This window comes from Arachis hypogaea, chromosome 2 (assembly GCF_003086295.3).
Source record: "Arachis hypogaea cultivar Tifrunner chromosome 2, arahy.Tifrunner.gnm2.J5K5, whole genome shotgun sequence".
In the NCBI taxonomy this organism is placed as follows: domain Eukaryota; kingdom Viridiplantae; phylum Streptophyta; class Magnoliopsida; order Fabales; family Fabaceae; genus Arachis; species Arachis hypogaea.
This window is the reverse complement of record NC_092037.1, coordinates 63,669,134-63,693,764: the sequence shown is the minus strand read 5'-3', so window position 1 is coordinate 63,693,764 and position 24,631 is coordinate 63,669,134.

Below are 24,631 nucleotides of genomic sequence, written 5' to 3'. Positions count from 1 at the left end.
TATGATATTTTTTAAATTAAAAAATAAAATTTATTCATTTAATTTATATTTATTTTTTTGTAAATGTATATTTTTGTGATTTTTTTAAATTGTGTTTAATTAATTGAAATATTTTTTAAGTCTTTAAGATTGTTAAATTAATTTCGTTTTTATTTTATTTGAAGTCTTGATATGTTTGTTTAAGTTGTCTGAGATATTTGAAGTTTAGGAGGCTATAATAACTTGAAAAGAAATATTGAAGAAAAATATGCGAAAACAAGATTTTGAAAATCGATTTGAATTGGTCGGTCAAAACGTAAACCGACGAGGAAAGCAATTCAGACAAAAGGTATAATTGTCTTTTTCAAAAATCGTGATTGAACTGCCAAATCGATCAGAAACTGTTTGGTTAAATCGAACCAAAATCCAACCAATTTTCTCATTTTAAAAAAAAACGGCACCATTTTGTTCATTAATTTAAAAAGAAAAAGGAAAAGTGGAAAACGGTAATCTACTAAACCCAGTAACCATAATTCCCTCACTCACTCACTACCAAAGTACCAGGTAGTAGCATCTCTTCCTTCGAACTCCTCCCTCACTCTCTCACTTGCTCCGTCCAGCCACCACTGTGTCACTACTGCCGTCGTAACTGCTTAAAGCCGCCGTTTCTGATATTGTCATCTCCGCCATTGATTGAAGCCGTCGTCTCCACTACAAATTGTCTCGCGTCCTTCCTTTGTTGTGCAGCCACTGTTCTGTCACACTGGCTCTGTTCCACCATGCTCTAGCCCTTCTTTACTCTAGTTTTGCCACGTTCCACTACTCTAGTTTCGCACACACCCTCCTATGTTCTTCCATCTCAACACCGCTCTTCAACCACTCCAGTCACCGCCGCCAGCCTCACTTCTTTAACGTCGTCATAATGCCTCTGTTCAGCCTTTGTTTGCCGTCCTTCCGCGTCTGTTTTGTTGAGCTTTTCCTCTGTTTCGGCGTGCTTTTGCCACAGCTTTGTGTTTCCACCGCACTCCAGCCATCATCTTCCAGCCGCCGCTGAGCCCTCTGTTCAACTATTTTTGTTGAGTTATAAAGCTCTGACTCCCGCTTTCTCCTCTGTTGATTTTCAATTATTGTTTTAGTTTGTTGTTTTAATTATTAGGTTGTTATTCCAGACTTTCAATTTTTGTTTTCCTTTGTTGTTGGTTTACTGTATTAACTTATTTTGTTAACTTGTTTTGATTATTAACTTTTTCTTATGTTCTTGTTTGGATTATTAATTGGTTTTGATATGTTCTTGATCTTGTTAACTTGTTAATTTGATCAATTATTTTGGTGGTATTGTTCTTGACCTTGTGATTGTTAGGTTGTTGTGCTATTCTTGACATTTTATCTTGTCAATTTGATAAATTGTGTTTGTTGTGGTTTATTTTCTTGATAGTATCAATCAATTTGATTAAATAGTATCTAATTGGTAATTTTTATTTTTTAAATTATGGATGATAGTATTAATTAAGAACAATCTGGGGATAATAATTTGGATATAATAATTTTTTTCTGTCTTGGCATTTTATGTTTTGTTATTTTTTTCTTGTTATTTGAGTTTTGACTTTGTATTTGGATACGATTATAAGATTGTGGTTGATGTAATATTTCTAATTTGGATGATATTTTAAAATGTATATTAGACTATAATTATATTTTAGTGTATTTATTTATATTATATTTATTATTTTATTATAAAACGGCTATTCTAGTTGAACTACGATTGAATCGGTTGAACCAATAAATCATTCAATAGTTAAAAAGGTTCAATGATCGATTCAGTTTTCAAAACCTTGTGCAAAAGTCAAGATTTTATGAAGAAATAAAGAATTGATAAAGTTGCATAGATCCGTATACATCACGCATGTATACATATGGGATGCATACACATAATAGTCATCTCGTGCCTAATGAAAAAAGGCAGACGACTCACGATTCGGGCTATTTTTTGCTTAATTCAGTCTATTTCTAATGCATTTAAAAGAAGCATGAAAGGCATCACCCCACAACACAACATGCACTCATTTTTTATATTGTCTTAGAATTTTTAGTTTGAATTCTAGAGGGAGAAACTCCAACTTCTCTCTAGAACTCCTAAGATTTTTTTATTAATTTTTCTCTAATTTTTAGTTTCTAATTTTGTTCTAATTTTGTTTGTTTTATATTTTTTTTTCTACAATTCTACTTTTATTAGAATTTTTTGTTAGTTTCTTTATTTTTTCATTTTATCGTATGAATTCTTGTTGAATATTTTTTACCTTTAATAAAGAGTAAAGAATCAATCTGGCCTTTGTCCAAAAAAAAAGAACATTTTAGTCTTTAACCTTTTTATTTTAGAACAATACGATTCTTCTATTAAAAAATATATTAAATAGTAATAAAAATTAGTTTTGTGGGAGTTTTGTTTGTAATTTGTGAGAGTTTAAAGTTCTTTATTTCAACAATATAATCAATTATGACCTGCAGTACTACCACCGCCTTTTTCATTCTTATTATTATCACGTCTACCTCTATTATTTCTATTGTGTAACCATATTTTATCGTTATCGTTATCTTTTCTACTGTCATCATCACCAATACAAATATCATCAAACATTAATATTATCTTATTTCATTTATTGTTCAATGCTATTTTTTTTAAAAGGTCTTCGTACTGCAATTACTTTTTTTTCTGTGATATCATTTCTAGTAATGATCTTTCTCCACTTAATTACCACTGGTGATGGAATGATCCCTAAAATTAAACATATTAATAAATTGTGGGAGTTTAAAAGCCCCACAAATTACAAATAAAATTTTTCTACAAAACTAATTTTTATTACTATTTAATGCATTTTTAATAGAGAAGTCGTATTGTCCTAAAATAAAAAGGTTGAGGGTCAAAATGTCCATTTATTTAAGACAAAGGACACCTTTTCCTTTGTGAAAATGGACATACAAGAGCGGGATTAGGTCTTTTTCTTTAATGAATTTAATGTTTTATGTTTTACTCTTTCTTACTTGAAATATTGTTGTTGCTTTCTTGAATTGGGTACTTAAATATTTTATTATTATTATTATAATTTATGATGATTTTATTTTTATTCTTTTAAATTTTGATAAAATGTTTCACTTAGTTATAAAATAAATTTTTTATTTTTAACTTGGATTGAAATTTGAGTGATTTTAAATTATTAATATCTAAATTAATTGATCTAATAATTAGCTCATTAATTTACTTAAACAAATATCAAATATTTAAATTCTACTTTATGTATTTAGTAATCTATTAATAAAACTCAAATTTACAATAAATTAATCATTGATATATCTAAGTTGACGATACCATAGAAAAAAAAAAGATGATCACTAATGGGTTGAAATAACAATTAGATAATAACTAATAACAGAAACACAATAATTAAAGTTCTCTTTTTAATTTAATATACATAATTTGAGGATAAAAAACTTAAATAAACCAAAGAGAGATCTTTATTACCTAAATCAGGCAAAACAAGAAATTTTTCAGTAATCCACCAAGTAGCAAATATATATAATTCGAATCAACATGATTCGAACTCCAAATGCAAGTAATTCAAAACAACTTGATTCGAATTACGTTTAAGACAAATTGCATGTAATTCGAATCAAGTAGTGAAGCATAAATCGAATCAAGTCGATTCGAACTAATAGGCAAACGTGACTAGAGGGAGTTCGAATCATATTGATTCGAATTACTCATTGTTGGTGTCAAAGGGAAATTCGAATTAACTTGATTCGAATTACTAGTAAGTTGCCTATATAAGGAGTTCGAACCAAGCTCATTCGAATCAGTTTCACTTCCTCTGTGAAAATTAGTAAAGCTAATTTTAGAAAATATATAAATAAATAATAACTAAATAAAATGAGAGGTAATAAACAATCTTAGTTTATAACCTTAGAATTTTAGTGGTTGAAAAAGAAAAGAATTATATACCTCTATTTGATGGATGGTTCATATTGAAGAGACTCACCTATAAATTGAGTTTTTCTTTAATTCATTTCAATCAAGTCATCCAAAGAGAATAACATAATATTTCTTTGAGTAGTTTTCTTCTATATATATAGAGAGAAGTGTGTTCTCCTTTTGTCAAGAGAGAGTGTTATTGTAGTCTCCTTGTGAGAGAGAGAAGTAGTAATTCTCAAAGAAAGTTATTCAATTGTTTCCATATTTTATACAAATTTCTAATTTTTCATCTCTATATTTTGCTGTGTCATTTGTCTGGTACCTAACAGTGGTATCAGAGCCAAAGGTTGCTGATTAAGATTTTTTTTTTCCGCTGCGAGTTACCGTCTAAAAAAAATGGCAGCAAAGTATGAAATTCCAAAATTCAGTGGGAGTAATTTTTCCATATGGAAATTGAAGATAAAAGCCATTATGAGAAAAGACAATTGCGTGACAGCAATTGAAGGTAGACCCACTGGAATTACAGATGAAAAATGGAAGGAGATGGACAACAATGCTGTTGCAAACTTACACTTGGTACTAGCTGACTTAGTTTTATCAAGTGTAGCAGAGAAAAAGACAGCAAAGGAAATTTGGGATGCTCTCACAAAATTATATGAAGTCAAGTCACTTCACAACAAGATATTCTTGAAGAGAAGACTTTATACTCTTCGAATGAGTGAGTCCACATCGGCAACGGATCACATCAACAATCTAAATACGCTATTTTCCCAACTCTCATCGTTGGAATATACCATAGCGGAAAATGAACGTGCAGAGCTCTTACTTCAAAGTCTACCAGATTCATATGATCAGCTAATCATTAACTTAACTAATAATGTTTTGACTGATTATCTTTCTTTTGATGACATGGCTGCTGCGGTTCTTGAAGAAGAATCTAGGCGCAAGAATAAGGAAGATAGATTAGAGAGCTCAAAACAAGCAGAGGCTTTGTTGATGACAAGAGGAAGATCAATGGAGCGTGGTTCCAGTGGGAGTCAAAGTAGACCAAAGTCACAAAGTAAGAAGCAGATCAAATGCTACAATTGTGGTAAGAGAGGGCACATCAAGAAAGATTGTTGGAATAAGAAGAGTATAGAGAAGGTTACAGAAGGATCAAGTTCTCAAGGATGTGTTGCGAGTACCTCTGATGATGGAGAAATCCTGTATGGCGAAGCAACAATTGGTTCTAAAGGCAGCAAACAGCTCACTGATGTTTGGATTGTTGATTCAGGAGCAACATGGCACATGACTCCTCATCGTGATTGGTTTTGTACATATGAACCTGTCTTAGAAGGATCTGTGTTTATGGGAAACGATCATGCCTTAGAAATTGTTGGAATAGGTACTGTCAAAATAAAAATGTTTGATGGTTTTATTCGTTCACTTCAAGGGGTAAGACATGTGAAGGGCTTGAAGAAGAACTTGTTGTCGATTGGGCAACTGGATGAACTTGGCTGCAAGACCCATATTGAAGGTGGGATCTTGAAAGTTGTTAAAGGAGCTCTTGTGGTAATAAAAGCAGAAAAGATTGCAGCAAATCTATATATGCTTGTGGGAGATACTTTGCAAGAAGCAGAGGCATCAGTTGCTTCAACAAGCCAAGAAGAAATGACGATGATATGGCATTGCAAACTAGGCCACATGTCAGAACGAGGTTTGAAGATTCTTGTAGAACGTAATCTCATTCCCGGGCTCAAATCGGTAAACTTACCGTTTTGTAAGCACTGCGTTACAAGCAAACAACATAGATTGACGTTTGGTAGATCAACTGCTCGGAGCAAACACATATTGGAGTTGATTCATTCTGATGTGTGGGAATCGCCGGAGATGTCCCTAGGAGGAGCAAAATATCTTGTATCATTTATTGATGATTACTCTAGGAGGCTATGGGTGTTCCCGATCAAGAAGAAGTCAGACGTGTTTGCGATGTTCAAAGAGTTTAAAGCAAAGTTAGAACTTGAATCTGGAAAGAAGATCAAGTGTTTAAGGACAGATAATGGAGGAGAATATGTCGATGGCGATTTTCTAACATTTTGCAAGCAAGCAGGTATTCAACGGCAATTCACAGTTGCATATACGCCTCAGCAAAATGGTGTAGCAGAGCGAATGAATAGGACTCTCCTAGAAAGAGCACGAGCTATGTTGCAAACTGCAGGTTTAGCCAAGTCTTTTTGGGCAGAAGCTGTTAAAACCGCCTGTTATGTGATAAATCGGTCACCATCAACTGCAATTGGGTTAAAGACACCAATGGAGATGTGGCAAGGTAAGCCACCTAATTATTCTTCTTTACATATATTTGGTTGTCCTGTGTACGTGATGTACAATTCCCAAGAAAGAACAAAGCTAGACCCAAAGTCTAGAAAATGTATATTCTTGGGTTATGCTGACGGTGTTAAGGGGTATCGCCTGTGGGATTCCACTGCCCGCAAGGTAGTTGTCAGTAGAGATGTGATATTTGCAGAAGATGAATTGCAAAAAGAACAAGAAAATGACAGCACTATTAAAGAGATAACCACTGTTCAAATAGATGAAAAATGCAGAGAAGGTGATCTTTCTGAAGCAGAACCACAGCACGAAGAACAAGAAGCAGAGGCTAATGACATAGAAGTTCGTCGATCCACTCGACAAAGAAGAACACCATCATGGCACTCAAATTATGTTTTGACAAACCATGATGCATATTGTCTTTTGACAGAAGATGGAGAACCAACAACTTTTATGGAGGCTATGCGCAATCCAGATGCTTCTATGTGGATGACAGCAATGCAAGAAGAAATTGAGGCATTACATAGGAACCATACCTGGAAACTTGTTGAACTTCCAGCAGGTCGGAAAGTCATTGGTAACAAATGGGTTTACAAGATCAAACGAGATAGTAATGATCAGGTGGAACGATATCGTGCAAGATTGGTTGTCAAGGGATATGCTCAGAAAGAAGGTATTGACTTCAATGAAATATTTTCTCCAGTGGTGAGACTAACTACTATTAGAGTAGTTTTGGCTATATGTGCTGCATTTGATTTACATCTAGAGCAATTAGACGTAAAGGCTGCTTTTCTTCATGGAGAACTTGAAGAAGAGATATATATGCTCCAACCAGAAGGTTTTGAAGAAAAAGGAAAAGAAAACTTGGTTTGCAGGTTAACTAAATCTCTGTACGGTCTAAAGCAGGCGCCAAGGTGTTGGTACAAGAGATTTGATTCTTTCATTATTAGCCTTGGATACAACAGACTTAGTTCAGATCATTGTACTTATTACAAGAGGTCTGGTGATAATGATTTCATCATTCTGCTATTGTATGTGGATGACATGTTGGTGGTAGGTCCCAACAAAGATCAAATCCAAGAATTGAAGGCACAGTTGGCTAGGGAGTTTGATATGAAAGACTTGGGACCAGCAAACAAGATTTTAGGGATGCAAATTCACCGAGACAAAAAAGATAGGAAGATTTGGCTATCGCAAAAGAATTATTTGAAGAAGATCTTGCAACGCTTCAATATGCAAGAATGTAAGCCAATTTCAACCCCACTTCCTATGAATTTCAAATTATCCTCAAGTATGTGCCCTAGTAGTGAAGCAGAGAGGATGGAAATGTCTCGAGTACCGTATGCATCAGCGGTGGGAAGCCTTATGTATGCCATGATCTGTACAAGACCAGATATTGCACAAGCAGTTGCGGTAGTAAGTCGATTTATGGCAGATCCAGGTAAAGAGCATTGGAATGTTGTTAAGAGGATCTTGAGATACATCAAAGGAACCTCGAATGTTGCATTATGTTTTGGAGGATCAGAATTCATTGTCAATGGATATGTCGATTCAGACTTTGCAGGTGATCTTGATAAACGAAAATCTACTACAGGCTATGTGTTTACACTTGCAGGAGGAGCTGTAAGCTGGCTATCTAAATTACAGACTGTTGTGGCTTTATCTACTACAGAAGCTGAATATATGGCAGCTACACAAGCATGCAAGGAAGCTATTTGGATCCAAAGGTTGATAGAAGAACTCGGGCACAAACAACAGAAGATTTCTGTGTATTGTGACAGTCAGAGTGCCTTGCACATTGCAAGGAATCCTGCCTTTCATTCAAGAGCAAAACACATTGGAGTACAATATCACTTTGTTCGGGAAGTAGTAGAAGAAGGAAGTGTTGATATGCAGAAGATTCACACTAAAGACAACCTAGCAGATGCCATGACAAAACCAATCAACACAGAAAAATTTGAATGGTGTAGATCCTCATACGGCCTATGGAATACATAAGCAACATGAATTTTGAAAATTTATCAAAATTAGCTTTAAGTGGGAGATTGTGAAAATTAGTAAAGCTAATTTTAGAAAATATATAAATAAATAATAACTAAATAAAATGAGAGGTAATAAACAATCTTAGTTTATAACCTTAGAATTTTAGTGGTTGAAAAAGAAAAGAATTATATACCTCTAATTGATGGATGGTTCATATTGAAGAGACTCACCTATAAATTGAGTTTTTCTTTAATTCATTTCAATCAAGTCATCCAAAGAGAATAACATAATATTTCTTTGAGTAGTTTTCTTCTATATATATAGAGAGAAGTGTGTTCTCCTTTTGTCAAGAGAGAGTGTTATTGTAGTCTCCTTGTGAGAGAGAGAAGTAGTAATTCTCAAAGAAAGTTATTCAATTGTTTCCATATTTTATACAAATTTCTAATTTTTCATCTCTATATTTTGCTGTGTCATTTGTCTGGTACCTAACATCCTCATACCCCACCAAATTCCAGAGAAAACGACGCAGAATCTGTTTGACAAAGACTCAAGAGGCAGATTAACGCGATGGGGGACGATCCGGGAAGGCTGTATCGTTTGGATGGAGTCGCTCACATCGCCGGGGTGATCAACGACGAGGTTAGTGGTTTTTAATAGTGGTATATGTATAGTGGTTTTTAATAGTGGTATATGTTTAGTGGTTTTTAATAGTGGTAAATGTTTAGTGGTTTTTGTTGTTACTATATTTTAGTGGTTTATTAAAGTGGTATTGGAAGTGGTTTATTAAAGTGGAATTGGTAGTGGTTTATTAAAGTGGTATTGCTAGTGGTTTATATAAGTGGTTTTGCATGCGGTTTTGTATAGTGGTTTTCTATGTGATTTTGTTGATGGTTTTTGTTAGCGGTTTACGTAGGTGGTTATGGTAGTTGTTAATTTGAAATTAATTAATTAAAGTATAGGATTTTTTAAGTGTAAAAATTAATTAAAATTTTAGATTTAAGACTAGTTTTTAATTTGTTCTAATCATGCGGTCCTTTTATTTCGCAGCCCCGGCGCTGCATATCGAGTATGCGGCGGCAGCAGGGAATGCGACTGGATGAGCAGTACGTTCCGTACTTGCAGATGGCCGGATTATACCATCTTGTGAGACTGAATGACAAATGGTTCCGATTAGACGAGCCACTTGTGAGTGCATTTGTCGAGCGGTGGCGTCCAGAGACGCACACTTTCCATATGCTGTTCGAAGAGTGCACGATCACACTTCAGGACGTGGTGTACCAGTTGGGGTTGCTAGTGGACGGACATTACGTCAGTGGTTGCCTGATGGATTTCCATGTATACATACAGGGTGGTCGGCCAGCTTGGCAGTGGTTCCAGGAGTTGCTGGGTGTGTTACCCCCCCCCCCCCGAGCCAAATTCAAAAGTTCGCAGTGAACTGCAGCTGGTTCCAGGAGACCTTCGGAGAGTGCCCCGAGGGGGCAGACGAGGAGACAGTTAGGCGCTTTGCCTGTGCCTATATCATGATGTTGTTGGGCACCCAGCTTTTTGCCGACAAGTCCGGCAATCGTATTCACATCAGATGGCTACCGTACGTGACTAGGCTTGAGGATATGGGTGGCTACAGTTGGGGGTCGGCCGCGCTTGCATGGCTATATCGGTGTATGTGCCGAGTGGCCAACAGACATGTCGTAAAGTTAGCTGGGCCATTACAGTTACTTCAGTCCTGGATATTTTGGCGTTTTTCTAGATTTCGGCCTGATGGGTTTGATACGTTTAGCTGGCCCCTGGCATCCAGGTACGACTATCTCATTATATTATGTTTAATTAATCTATGAATTTAAGTTATCGCCTGTAATTGTTATTCTACCGCGTTACACTAATGATTGACTTCATAAATTAACGGCCTTTTCAGCAGGTTAGGTTACAATCCTGGGGTTAGTGATGAGCGGATAATTTGTATACGTTTTGGCATTGTTTTTAGTATGTTTTTGGTAGTTTTAGTTTAGTTTTTAGTATATTTTTAGTAGTTTTTAGTTAAAATTCACTTTTCTGGACTTTACTATGAGTTTGTGTGTTTTTCTGTGATTTCAGGTATTTTCTGACTGAAATTGAAGGTTCTGAGCAAAAATCTGATTCAGAGACTGAAAAGGACTACAGATGCTGTTGGATTCTGACCTCCCTGCACTCGAAGTGGATTTTCTGGAGCTAAAGAAGCCCAATTGGCGCGCTCTCAACGGCGTTGAAAAGTAGACATCCTGGGCTTTCCAGCAATATATAATAGTCCATACTTTGCCCAAGATTTGATGGCCCAAACCGGCGTAGCAATTCGGCCTCAGAAATTCCAGCGTTAAACGCCGGAACTGGCATAAAACTTGGAGTTAAACGCCCAAACTGGCATGAAAGCTGGCGTTTAACTCCAGAAAAGGTCTCTACACGAAAATTCTTCATTGCTCAGCCCAAGCACACACCAAGTGGGCCCGGAAGTGGATTTTTCTGTCATTTACTCATTTCTGTAAACCTTAGGTTACTAGTTCACTATTAATAGGATCTTTTGACATTGTATCAGTACCTTATGACCTCATGACATTTTTACACGTTTCTTTGTGTACCTTCCACGGCATGAGTCTCTAAACCCCATGGTTGGGGGTGAGGAGCTCTGCTGTGTCTTGATGGATTAATGTAATTACTACTGTTTCTTATTCAATCATGCTTGCTTCCATTCTAAGATATCACTTGCTCTTAACCCGGATGAATGTGATGATCCGTGACACTCATCATCATTCTCAACTATGAACGTGTGCCTGACAACCACCTCCGTTCTATTTTAGATTAAGTAGATATCTCTTGGATTCTTTAATCGGAATCTTCGTGGTATAAGCTAGAACTGATGGCGGCATTCAAGAGAATCCGGAAGGTCTAAACCTTGTCTGTGGTATTCTGAGTAGGATTCAATGACCGGATGACTGTGACGTGCTTCAAACTCCTGAAGGCGGGGCGTTAGTGACAGACGCAAAAGAATCATTGGATTCTATTCCGGCCTGAACGAGAACCGACAGATGATTAGCCATGCTGTGACAGAGCATCGGAACGTATTTTCACTGAGAGGATGGGAGGTAGCCATTGACAACGGTGAAACCCTACATACAGCTTGCCATGGAAGGAGCCTTGCGTGTTTGATGAAGAAGACAGTAGGAAAGCAGAGATTCAGAAGATGGAGCATCTCCAAAACCTCAACCTATTCTCCATTACTGCAAAACAAGTAATCATTTCATGTTCTTTTGCTTTTCACAATCAATCCTGATAATTTCTGATATCCTGACTAAGACTTACAAGATAACCATAGCTTGCTTCAAGCCGACAATCTCCGTGGGATCGACCCTTGCTCACGCAAGGTATTACTTGGACGACCCAGTGCACTTGCTGGTTAGTTGTGCGGGATTGCAAAAGTGTGATTGCAATTTCGTGCACCAAGTTTTTGGCGCCGTTGCTGGGGATTGTTCGAGTTTGGACAACTGACGGCTTATCTTGTTGCTTAGATTAGGACTGTTTTATTTTTGTTGGTTTAGAGTCTTTTAGTTGAGTCTAGTTTCATATTTTAAGTTTGGTGTCAATTGCATGCCTTTGTTTTTCTTTTAATTTTCGATTTTGCATGTTCTTTGTCCCTTTTTGATTCATAAAAGTTCTAAGTTTGGTGTCCTCTTTGTGTTTTTCTCTTTAAAATTTTCGAAAACTAGTGTTTGATTTTCTAAAAATTTTAAGTTTGGTGTCATTCGTTGTTTTTCTCTTTCCTCTTTTAAAAAATCAAATCTTTTTCATAAAAACTTTTCAATCATATCTTTCTAATTGCTGTTTTCAAAATCTTTTTAATTAACTAATTGATTCAGTTCTCAATTTGCTTTGATCTTATTTTCTTTTTAATTTTCGAATTTTTATTTTATTTTCCGTTTGTTTTATTTTATTTTTTTCGGTTAATTCAAAAAAAAAACAAAATTAAAATTTATCTCTTTGCAATCATTATCATTTCCCTTTTGTCCATGATGGACTTAAGTGGAATTAATCAGTCCAAAAGGACTCTGGGGTCATATGCTAACCCCATTACAGCTGCATATGGGAGTAGCATCTGTACACCTCCCATCAAAGCAAGCAGCTTTGAGCTAAATCCTCAACTCATTATCATAGTGCAGCAAAATTGCCAGTATTCCGGTCTTCCACAGGAAGAACCTACTGAGTTTCTGGCACAGTTCTTACAAATTGCTGACACAGTACATGATAAAGAGGTAGATCAGGATGTCTACAGGCTATTACTGTTTCCATCTGCTGTAAAAGATCAAGCTAAAAGGTGGTTGAATAACCAACCTACAGCAAGCATAAAGACATGGAAACAGTTGTCAGACAAATTCCTGAATCATTTTTACCCTCCAAAGAGGATGACACAGCTAAGGCTGGACATCCAAGGCTTTAAACAAGAGGATAATGAGTCCCTTTATAATGCCTGGGAGAGGTATAGAGGTATGCTTAGAAAATGCCCCTCTGAAATGCTTTCAGAGTGGGTACAGTTAGACATCTTCTACTATGGGCTTACAGAAAAAGCTCAGATGTCTTTAGACCACTCAGCTGGTGGATCTATACACATGAGGAAGACAATTGAAGAAGCTCAAGAGCTTATAGACACGGTTGCTAGAAACCAATATTTGTACTCTAGCAATGAGTTCTCCCCAAAAGAGGAAGTCATGACAGTAGTCACTGATCCTAATCCTCAAGAACAGATGAATGAGATTAATCAACAATTGCTCCTGATGACAGAACAGTTAGCAGAATTTAAAGAAATGCTTCATGATACTAAAGTTGCTAACAAGAACATAGAACTGCAGTTGAAACAAGCAAAACAGCAAATATCTAAACAGATAACAGAGGAATGTCAAGCAGTTCAACTGAGGAGTGGGAAGACACTGAATACCACTGCTCAAAAGAGCAAAAAGCCAAACAAGGAACAATTGACAGAGGATAACCAAACCACTGTTCAAAATCCCTCTGAGGACAATAAGAGCCCAGAGAGGAATGTTATTGGCGTTCAAACGCCAGGAAGGGAAGGAAAGCTGGCGTTAAACGCCCATTCCTTGCCTAGTCCTGGCGTTCAAACGCCAGAAAGGGAAGGAAAGCTGGCGTTAAACGTCCATTCCTTGCCCAGTTCTGGCGTTCAAGCGCCAGAAAAGGGGGAAAAGCTGGCGTTAAACGCCCATTTTCCACCCAATCCTGGCGTTCAAACGCCAAGGGAGGATCAGACACCTGAGAGTGCTGAAAATTATCCCTCTAACAAGGCTTCTTCAACCACTTCTGTAAGGAATAAACCTGCAGCATCTAAGATTGAAGAATATCAAGCCAAGATGCCTTATCCTCAGAAACTCCGCAAGGCGGAACAGGATAAGCAATTTGCCCGCTTTGCAGACTATCTAAGGACTCTTGAAATAAAGATTCCGTTTGCAGAGGCACTTGAGCAAATACCTTCTTATGCTAAGTTCATGAAAGAGATCTTAAGTCATAAGAAGGATTGGAGAGAAACTGAAAAAGTATTTCTCACTGAAGAATGCAGTGCAGTCATTTTGAAAAGCTTACCAGAAAAGCTTCAAGATCCTGGGAGCTTTATGATACCATGCACATTAGAAGGCGCTTGCACCAAGACAGCCCTATGTGATCTTGGAGCAAGCATCAATCTAATTCCTGCATCCACTATCAGAAAGCTTGGGTTGGCTGGAGAAGTCAAACCAACCAGGATATGCCTCCAACTTGCTGATGGCTTCATTAAACACCCATCAGGCATAATAGAGGATATGATTGTCAAGGTTGGGCCATTTGCCTTTCCAACTGACTTTGTGGTGCTGGAAATGGAGGAGCACAAGAGTGCAACTCTCATTCTAGGAAGACCTTTCCTAGCAACTGGACGAACTCTCATTGATGTACAAAATGGGGAAGTAACCTTGAGAGTTAATGAGGATGAGTTCAAGTTGAATGCTGTGAAAGCTATGCAGCACCTAGACACACCAGATGACTGCATGGGCGCTGACATTATTGACTCTCTGGTAGAAGAGATTAATATGACTGAAAGCCTAGAATCAGAGCTTGAGGACATCCTCAAAGATGCCCAACCTGATCAAGAAGAACCAGAGGAAACAAAGGAATTTTCAAAAATTCCTCAGGAGGAGGATAAATCTCCCAAACCTGAACTCAAACCTCTACCACCATCCCTGAAGTATGCATTTCTGGGAGAGGGTGACACTTTTCCAGTGATTATAAGCTCTGCTTTGAATCCACAGGAAGAGGAAGCACTAATTCAAGTGCTAAGGACACACAAGACAGCTCTTGGGTGGTCCATAAGTGATCTTAGGGGCATTAGCCCAGCTAGATGCATGCACAAGATCCTATTGGAGGATAATGCCAAACCAGTGGTCCAACCACAGAGAAGGCTAAATCCTGCCATGAAGGAGGTGGTGCAGAAAGAGGTCACTAAATTACTAGAGGCTGGGATTATTTATCCTATCTCTGATAGCCCCTGGGTGAGCCCTGTCCAAGTTGTTCCCAAAAAGGGAGGCATGACAGTGGTTCATAATGAAAAGAATGAACTGGTTCCTACAAGGACAGTCACAGGGTGGCGCATGTGTATTGACTACAGAAGGCTCAATACAGCCACCAGAAAGGATCATTTTCCTTTACCATTCATAGACCAAATGCTAGAAAGACTAGCTGGCCATGACTATTACTGCTTTTTGGATGGCTATTCAGGCTACAACCAAATTGCAGTAGATCCTCAAGACCAAGAGAAAATAGCATTCACTTGCCCTTCTGGCGTGTTTGCCTACAGGAGGATGCCTTTTGGTCTGTGCAATGCACCTGCAACCTTTCAGAGGTGCATGCTCTCTATCTTCTCAGATATGGTAGAGAAATTTCTGGAAGTCTTCATGGATGACTTCTCAGTATATGGAGACTCATTCAGCTCCTGTCTTAACCACCTATCACTTGTCCTGAAAAGGTGCCAAGAGACTAACCTGGTTTTAAACTGGGAGAAATGTCACTTCATGGTGACTGAAGGAATTGTCCTTGGGCATAAAATTTCAAGCAGGGGAATAGAGGTGGATAAGGCAAAGGTAGAGGTAATTGAAAAATTACCACCACCTGCCAATGTTAAGGCAATCAGAAGCTTTCTGGGGCATGCAGGATTCTACAGAAGGTTCATAAAGGATTTTTCAAAAATTGCAAAACCTTTGAGTAACCTGCTAGCTGCTGACACACCATTTGTGTTTGACACACAGTGTCTGCAGGCATTTGAGACCCTGAAAGCTAAGTTGGTCACAGCACCAATCATCTCTGCACCAGATTGGACATTGCCATTTGAACTAATGTGTGATGCCAGTGACCATGCCATTGGTGCAGTGTTGGGACAAAGGCATAACAAGCTTCTGCACGTCATTTACTATGCCAGCCGTGTTCTAAATGACGCACAGAAGAACTACACAACCATAGAAAAAGAATTACTTGCAGTGGTTTATGCCATTGACAAGTTTAGATCCTATTTAGTGGGATCCAAAGTGGTTGTGTACACTGACCATGCTGCTCTTAAATACTTACTCACAAAGCAGGATTCAAAACCCAGGCTTATCAGATGGGTGTTGCTTCTGCAAGAGTTTGATATAGAAATAAGAGATAGAAAAGGGACAGAGAACCAAGTAGCTGATCATCTGTCCCGAATAGAACCAGTAGCTGGGGCGTCCCTCCCTTCTACTGAGATCTCTGAGACTTTCCCAGATGAGCAACTCTTTGCCATTCAGGAAGCTCCATGGTTTGCAGATATTGCAAATTATAAAGCTGTGAGGTTCATACCCAAGGAGTACAGCTATGTGCAGAGAAAGAAATTAATTTCAGATGCCAAGTACTACCTGTGGGATGAACCATATCTCTTTAAGAGATGTGCTGACGGAGTAATCCGCAGATGTGTACCCAGAGAAGAAGCACAAAAGATCCTATGGCACTGCCATGGATCACAATATGGAGGACATTTTGGAAGTGAGCGAACAGCCACTAAAGTTCTCCAATGTGGCTTCTACTGGCCTACTCTCTATAAAGATTCCCGAGAGTTTGTGCGTAACTGTGACAGTTGCCAAAGAGCTGGTAACCTGCCTCATGGATATGCCATGCCTCAACAAGGGATATTAGAGATAGAATTGTTTGATGTATGGGGAATTGACTTCATGGGGCCATTCCCACCATCATACTCAAACACTTACATTCTGGTGGCAGTGGACTATGTATCTAAGTGGGTAGAAGCAATTGCTACACCCACTAATGATACCAAGACCGTGCTGAAATTCCTCCAGAAACACATCTTCAGCAGATTTGGCGTTCCCCGAGTACTAATCAGTGACGGGGGCACTCATTTCTGCAATAGACTGCTACACTCTGCTATGGTTAGACATGGAATTAGCCATAAAGTGGCAACTCCATATCATCCACAGACAAATGGGCAAGCAGAAGTCTCCAACAGAGAACTGAAAAGGATCCTAGAACGGACTGTGATAGCCCGAAGAAAGGATTGGGCAAAGAGCTTGGATGATGCTCTGTGGGCATACAGAACAGCATTCAAGACTCCTATAGGAACCTCTCCATACCAATTGGTGTATGGGAAGGCCTGTCATTTGCCCGTGGAACTGGAACATAAAGCCTACTGGGCAACCAGATTCCTAAACATGGATGCATAGTTAGCTGGTGAGAAGAGACTACTCCAGTTAAATGAGCTAGAGGAGTTTAGACTCAATGCCTTTGAAAATGCAAAAATTTATAAGGAAAAGGCAAAGAAGTGGCATGACAAGAAATTGTCACTCAGAGTCTTTGAGCCAGGACAGAAAGTTCTGCTCTTCAACTCTAGGCTCAAATTATTTCCAGGAAAACTCAAATCCCGATGGAGGGGTCCGTATGTGATTACAGGAGTGTCACCATATGGATATGTTGAGCTTCAGGATATTGATTCTGACAAAACGTTCATTGTTAATGGGCAGAGAATCAAGCATTATCTTGAAGGAAATTTTGAGCAGGAATGCTCAAAACTGAGACTTGAGTGATTCTCAGTGAAGGTCCAGCTAAAGACAGTAAAGAAGCACTTGCTGGGAGGCAACCCAGTCATTAGGAAGTTATGTGATTAGTTCTTACAGAGGAAAGTATCAAAAATGAAGGAATTCACAGAGTTACAGAAGGATTCAGCTCAAAAAGCAGAGAAAAAGAGCTTACTGGCGAAAAAATGCCAGTAAGGGGCATTTTGGGCGTTAAACGCCAGAATGGGTATCATTCTGGGCGTTTAATGCCAGGAATGGTGCCATTTTGGGCGTTAAACGCCAGAATGGGCACCATTCTGGGCGTTTAACGCCAGGTGTGCAGCATCCCGGGCGTTCAGAAAAACGCCCAGTGACAAAGGATTTCTGGCGTTTAACGCCAGCCAGGGCACCTGGCTGGGCGTTAAACGCCCAAAAGGGGCATCAAGTTGGCGTTAAACGCCAGAATGGGTGCCATTCTGGGCGTTTAATGCCAGAAAGGTGGGGGGACCACAATTTTGTTTTCAAATCAGATTTTTTCAAACTTTCCTTTTCTTACCCATATTTTTCTACAAAAATACATTTCAATCTCTCATCATTCACTTTCAAATTTTCAAAATCCAAAACCATTCTTCAAATCTATCTCAAATCAATTCCAAATTTCATTCAAAAACACACTTTTTTTTTCAAATTCTCTCCATATCTTCTCAAATTTCTCTCTTTTTTTCGAAAACTCCCCTCCCCACCTTATAAATACACGTTTGGCTCCCTCTTTCCACCACACCATTCAAATTTCCTCTTCCTCCCCCTCTCTTCTCTCCTTTCTTTTGCTTGAGGACAAGCAAACCTTTAAGTTTGGTGTGCTTTTCCGTGATCACTAAGCCAAGATTCATCAAGATCATGGCTCCTAAGGGAAAACAAACCAATTTAAGAGGAAAGAAAGAGACTAATCCAAAGAATCTTTGGAATCAAGAGAAGTTCTTAACCAAAGAACATGAAGACCATTATCACAAAATAATGGGTCTGAGGTCAGTGATCCCGGAAGTTAAATTCGATCTGAAAGAAGATGAATATCCGGGGATCCAAGAGCAAATTCGAAACAGAGGATGGGAAGTTCTAACCAATCCTGAGACAAAGGTTGGAAGGAACATGGTTCAGGAATTCTACTCAAATCTGTGGCTAACAGATAAGCAGAGAATGACTGGAACTGCTTACCATACCTACAGAACCATGGTCAGAGGGAAAGTTATGTACTTCCATCTGGACAAAATAAGAGAAATCTTCAAGTTACCTCAACTGCAAGATGATCCTAACTCCTTTAATAGGAGGATGGTGAGAGTAGATAAAGGGTTGGATCAAGTTCTAGAGGACATATGCCTCCCTGGAACTAAGTGGATAACCAATTCTAAGGGTGTCCCAAACCAACTCAAGAGGGGAGACCTCAAACCAATTGCAAGAGGTTGGCTAGACTTTATTGGGCGTTCCATATTACCCACTAGCAACCGTTCTGAGGTCACCATCAAGAGAGCAGTGATGATTCATTGCATTATGCTTGGAAGAGAAGTGGAGGTTCATCATGTGATTGCTTGTGAGATCTACACAATTGCAAATAAAAATTCCACTGAAGCCAAATTGGCTTATCCAAGCTTGATCTCCTTGCTCTGTAAAGAGGCTGGGGTGAAGATGGGAGTAGATGAGTTCATACCCATTGAACATCCAATCACCAAGAAGTCAATGGAAGGACAAATGCAAGACAACTCTATCAAAAGGAGGGCGCATGAGTTCCTCCCTGAATTCCCTGAAATTGGCTACTGGGCCAGCCTAGAAGCATCTATTACCAAGTTGCAAGAGACTATGGAGCAACTGAAGGAAGAACAGCAGAATCAGAACTGCATGCTCTGCAAATTGCTGAAGGAACAAGAGAAGCAGGGGCGTGAACTCCAAGAGATGAAACGCCAAAAGCTCTCCTCTCAAGCTGAGGGAGCATCCACTTCTCAAAATCAAGGTTGTTGAGTCCTAACTCTGTGAAAACCTCTATCATTAGGAGCCTATTTTTGCGTTTTTTGTTGTTTGTTTTCTATTTTCTAGTCTAATCTTATATCTATTTTTGAGTCTTGTTCTTAATTCATAATTAATAAAATTTAAAGTTCATGCCTTAAAGTTATGAATGTCCTATGAATCCATCACCTCTCTTAAATGAAAAATGCTTTAATCACAAAAGAACAAGAAGTACAGGATTTCGAATTTATCTCTGAAACTAGTTGAATTAGTTTGATGTGGTGACAATACTTTTTGTTTTCTGAATGAATGCTTGAACAGTGCATATGTCTCTTGAATTTGTTGTTTTGAGAATGTTAAAAATTGTTGGCTCTTGAAAGAATGAGGAGAAAGAGAATTGTTATTGAGGATCTGAAAAATCATCAAATTGATTCTTGAAGCAAGAAAAAGCTAAAAGCAAAAGCAAAAAAAAAAATTTCGAAAAAAAAAGAAAGAAAAAGAAAAAAATAAAGTTGTGATCCAAGGCAATAAGAGTGTGCTTAAGAACCCTGGACACCTCTAATTGGGGACTTTAGCAAAGCTGAGTCACAATCTGAAAAGGTTCACCCAATTATGTGTCTATAGCATGTATGTATCCGGTGGTAATACTGGAAGACAGAGTGCTTTGGGCCACAGCCAAGACTCATACACTAGCTATGTTCAAGAATCATCATACTTAACTAGGAGAATCAATAACACTATCTGAGTTCTGAGTTCTCATAGATGCCAATCATTCTGAACTTCAAAGGATAGAGTGAGATGCCAAAACTGTTCGGAGGCAAAAAGCTACTAGTCCCGCTCATCTAATTGGAACTATGTTTCTTTGATATTTTGGAGTCTATAGTATATTCTCTTCTTTTTATCCTATTTTGATTTTCAGTTGCTTGGGGACAAGCAACAATTTAAGTTTGGTGTTGTGATGAGCGGATAATTTGTATACTTTTTGGCATTGTTTTTAGTATGTTTTTGGTAGTTTTAGTTTAGTTTTTAGTATATTTTTAGTAGTTTTTAGTTAAAATTCACTTTTCTGGACTTTACTATGAGTTTGTGTGTTTTTCTGTGATTTCAGGTATTTTCTGACTGAAATTGAAGGTTCTGAGCAAAAATCTGATTCAGAGACTGAAAAGGACTGCAGATGCTGTTGGATTCTGACCTCCCTGCACTCGAAGTGGATTTTCTGGAGCTACAGAAGCCCAATTGGCGCGATCTCAACGGCGTTGGAAAGTAGACATCCTGGGCTTTCCAGCAATATATAATAGTCCATACTTTGCCCACGATTTGATGGCCCAAACCGGCATAGCAATTCGGCCTCAGAAATTCCAGCGTTAAACGCCGGAACTGGCATAAAACTTGGAGTTAAACGCCCAAACTGGCATGAAAGCTGGCGTTTAACTCCAGAAAAGGTCTCTACACGAAAATGCTTCATTGCTCAGCCCAAGCACACACCAAGTGGGCCCGGAAGTGGATTTTTCTGTCATTTACTCATTTCTGTAAACCTTAGGTTACTAGTTCACTATTAATAGGATCTTTTGACATTGTATCAGTACCTTATGACCTCATGACATTTTTACACGTTTCTTTGTGTACCTTCCACGGCATGAGTCTCTAAACCCCATGGTTGGGGGTGAGGAGCTCTGCTGTGTCTTGATGGATTAATGTAATTACTACTGTTTCTTATTCAATCATGCTTGCTTCCATTCTAAGATATCACTTGCTCTTAACCCGGATGAATGTGATGATCCGTGACACTCATCATCATTCTCAACTATGAACGTGTGCCTGACAACCACCTCCGTTCTATTTTAGATTTAGTAGATATCTCTTGGATTCTTTAATCGGAATCTTCGTGGTATAAGCTAGAACTGATGGCGGCATTCAAGAGAATCCGGAAGGTCTAAACCTTGTCTGTGGTATTTTGAGTAGGATTCAATGACTGGATGACTGTGACGTGCTTCAAACTCCTGAAGGCGGGGCGTTAGTGACAGACGCAAAAGAATCATTGGATTCTATTCCGGCCTGAACGAGAACCGACAGATGATTAGCCATGCTGTGACAGAGCATCGGAACGTATTTTCACTGAGAGGATGGGAGGTAGCCATTGACAACGGTGAAACCCTACATACAGCTTGCCATGGAAGGAGCCTTGCGTGTTTGATGAAGAAGACAGTAGGAAAGCAGAGATTCAGGAGATGGAGCATCTCCAAAACCTCAACCTATTCTCCATTACTGCAAAACAAGTAATCATTTCATGTTCTTTTGCTTTTCACAATCAATCCTGATAATTTCTGATATCCTGACTAAGACTTACAAGATAACCATAGCTTGCTTCAAGCCGACAATCTCCGTGGGATCGACCCTTGCTCACGCAAGGTATTACTTGGACGACCCAGTGCACTTGCTGATTAGTTGTGCGGGATTGCAAAAGTGTGATTGCAATTTCGTGCACCAGTTAGCGAGAAGGGACCTCGGGTTCAAATGACCCGGCTGAGGAACGACATGTTACAGCCTAGGGATGTGAGTATGCTAAGCACCCATATTTAGTCAATGTAATTTTAGACTTCCATAAATAGATCTTCTAATGTATTGGGGATTCTTTTTTCAGTTTATCTGGATGCCATATAGCATACCAGAGGTCGTTCAGGTGGTCCATCTGGAGGTGTTGGAGCCTCGTCATACGGCTTTATGGCGTTCCGTTACCTCGCTGATATATTTTGCCGTGGTTGAGTGGCACCAGGGGCTGCAGCGCACCACATCGGGGGTGATCATGGTGACGATGCCGTTGCGGGGGGTGCTGCTCATGGTGGTGTTATACCCGATGCTAGCAGAGCTACTGGAGAGTTACATGGGTCGGTTATGAGAGATCCTTCGGGTCATGTTGACGCTGGACTGGGGGAGGGACCTCTCGGAGATTACTTTGTTGGTGTTCCCGGCGACGATCATACACTACATGAGAGTACACCATGGGTCAATCAGGGCACCATGTATTCAGACTTTTTTGCCGGTGATGGTCTTGATGCCGACTACGGTGGGGACCACTTCTTTGACAAGATCACTGCCATCATGCAGGAGGATGAGGCTGCCCGTCGAGTTGATCAGACTTCGGGGTCACAGGCACATTTAGATGTAGATCTGAATGAGCCTCCATCCGTACCTCAGACTGAGCATTTTGCCCTGGGCGATACACCCCATCAGCAGCTTGTGCTGGATCACAATCAGTTGTCGGGCCTTCTTCATTCCGGCCGTTACATATCCATCCTACCAGACTTGCCCAGCCACCTCAGGATGATGAGGAGGATGACATAGAGGATGAGGGGCCGCTGATCCGAAGAGGTCACAGTACACGGGTTCCTCGACGTTGCTTCACGGGATCGCATCTTTTTAGATGATTTGTGTAGTGTCTTGTTTGTTAGTTCATTGTCGGCGTCGATTGCTACATACTTATGTTTATGTATTTCCATTATCACTGTTGTATGTACTAGTCATTTACTTCATCAGATGATGTCTGTATGTTTATTAGTGGTTACATTGTATCAGGCACTATGAAAACTATGTTACTTTGCTTATTTATATTAGTTCCATTACTTATCTTGCAAAATCCGTTAATTTAGAGAATCCTTTTTAATGTTTATGCTACGTACTTTTTTAGAGCAACTCACGTTCATCACATATATATAGGCCTGGAACACACTAATTCGAAACAACCAAAGTTGAACTATATACACATAATTCGAATCAGGTTAATTCGAACTTCAACAATGAGTAATTCGAATCAATATGATTCGAACTCCCTCTAGTCATGTTTGCCTACTAGTTCGAATCGACTTGATTCGATTTATGCTTCACTAATTCGAATCTACTTGATTCGAATTACATGCAATTTGTCTTAAACGTAATTCGAATCAAGTTGTTTCGAATTACTTGCATTTAGAGTTCGAGTCATGTTGATTCGAATTATATATATTTGCTACTTGGTGGATTGCTGAAAAATTTCTTGTTTTGGCTGATTTAGGTAATAAAAATCTCTCTTTAATTTATTTAGGTTTTTTACCCATAATTTGATGCAGACAATAATAATCATTCTAATAACGTTGAGGGGCTTGAAGCGTGGAGGGAGCTGATGGTGATTCTGCAGAGGAAAGCCAATATCATCAACTAGTATTTTAATTGCCGTGGTTTATGTTATTTTCTTTTGTTTCTTTGTTTAGCTTGTTATTCCACCAAATAATCATTGTACTAATTATTTATTATAATTTAACGGTAAGATTAAAAAAAATTATTTTACAGACAAATATTAAGTAATTTATGCATCTCATAAAAAAAGGTAGTGTAACTATTCCTAAAATATTAAGTAATTTGTTTTAGTCATTTGGTTCAATACTATGAAAAAATAGTTCAAATAAAATGAAGATAAAGTTTAGCTTGTTTTACAGACAAATATTAAGTAATTTAATTTTTTTTTAATCTACATTACAGTATTTATAGTAGCTACACAACTTTAGCAACACCTAAGTGTTATTAAAACTAAAATAATATTTTTTATTATTTAACATTTTTTAAATTAAAAAAGTAAAAATAAAAAGTATTACAAGAATTTAAAAAGGTTTGATTTTAATTATAACAATCAATACTTTTTATCCAGTAAAAAAAAAGCAATACTTTTTAGATATTGCTAAAATTGTTTAAACACTATAGCCACCATAGGTATATGTAGCATAGACTCCTTATATATATATATATATATATATATATATATATATATATATATATATATATATATATATATATATATATATATATATATATATATATTTTGCTTTGTTATCTTTCTTATTGGATTCATTATTTTTACAAACTCATCCTGCAAACTCAAGATCAAAATCACGATCGATCTATAACTGATACTTTCCAAATTTGGAAGTACATTTACAGGTTCTTCTTGTGGGTTTGCTTGTTCATGAGTTCCCTTACGACTTTCTTCAGCTTTTGTTTTTTATTATTAAATGGGATTATCTTAGCAAATGAACTTAGTCTACCATTTTAATCAATGTGTGCCCAACTTCCCATTTCTAATAACTAATTCCATAACACGGACCTAAATTCTTGCATGTTACAAATAAAGAAAATAATTATCATGCGTCCATATCTAATCTGTTTTCATGATGGATTTGAAATTCGAACAAATACTTCCATGTCTCCCACCTACAGCAATAAGGACGTGAAACACTCAAAATTAAATAAATATCAACAATAGTACTATCATAGGAGTAAATAGTCATTTTTTACTATG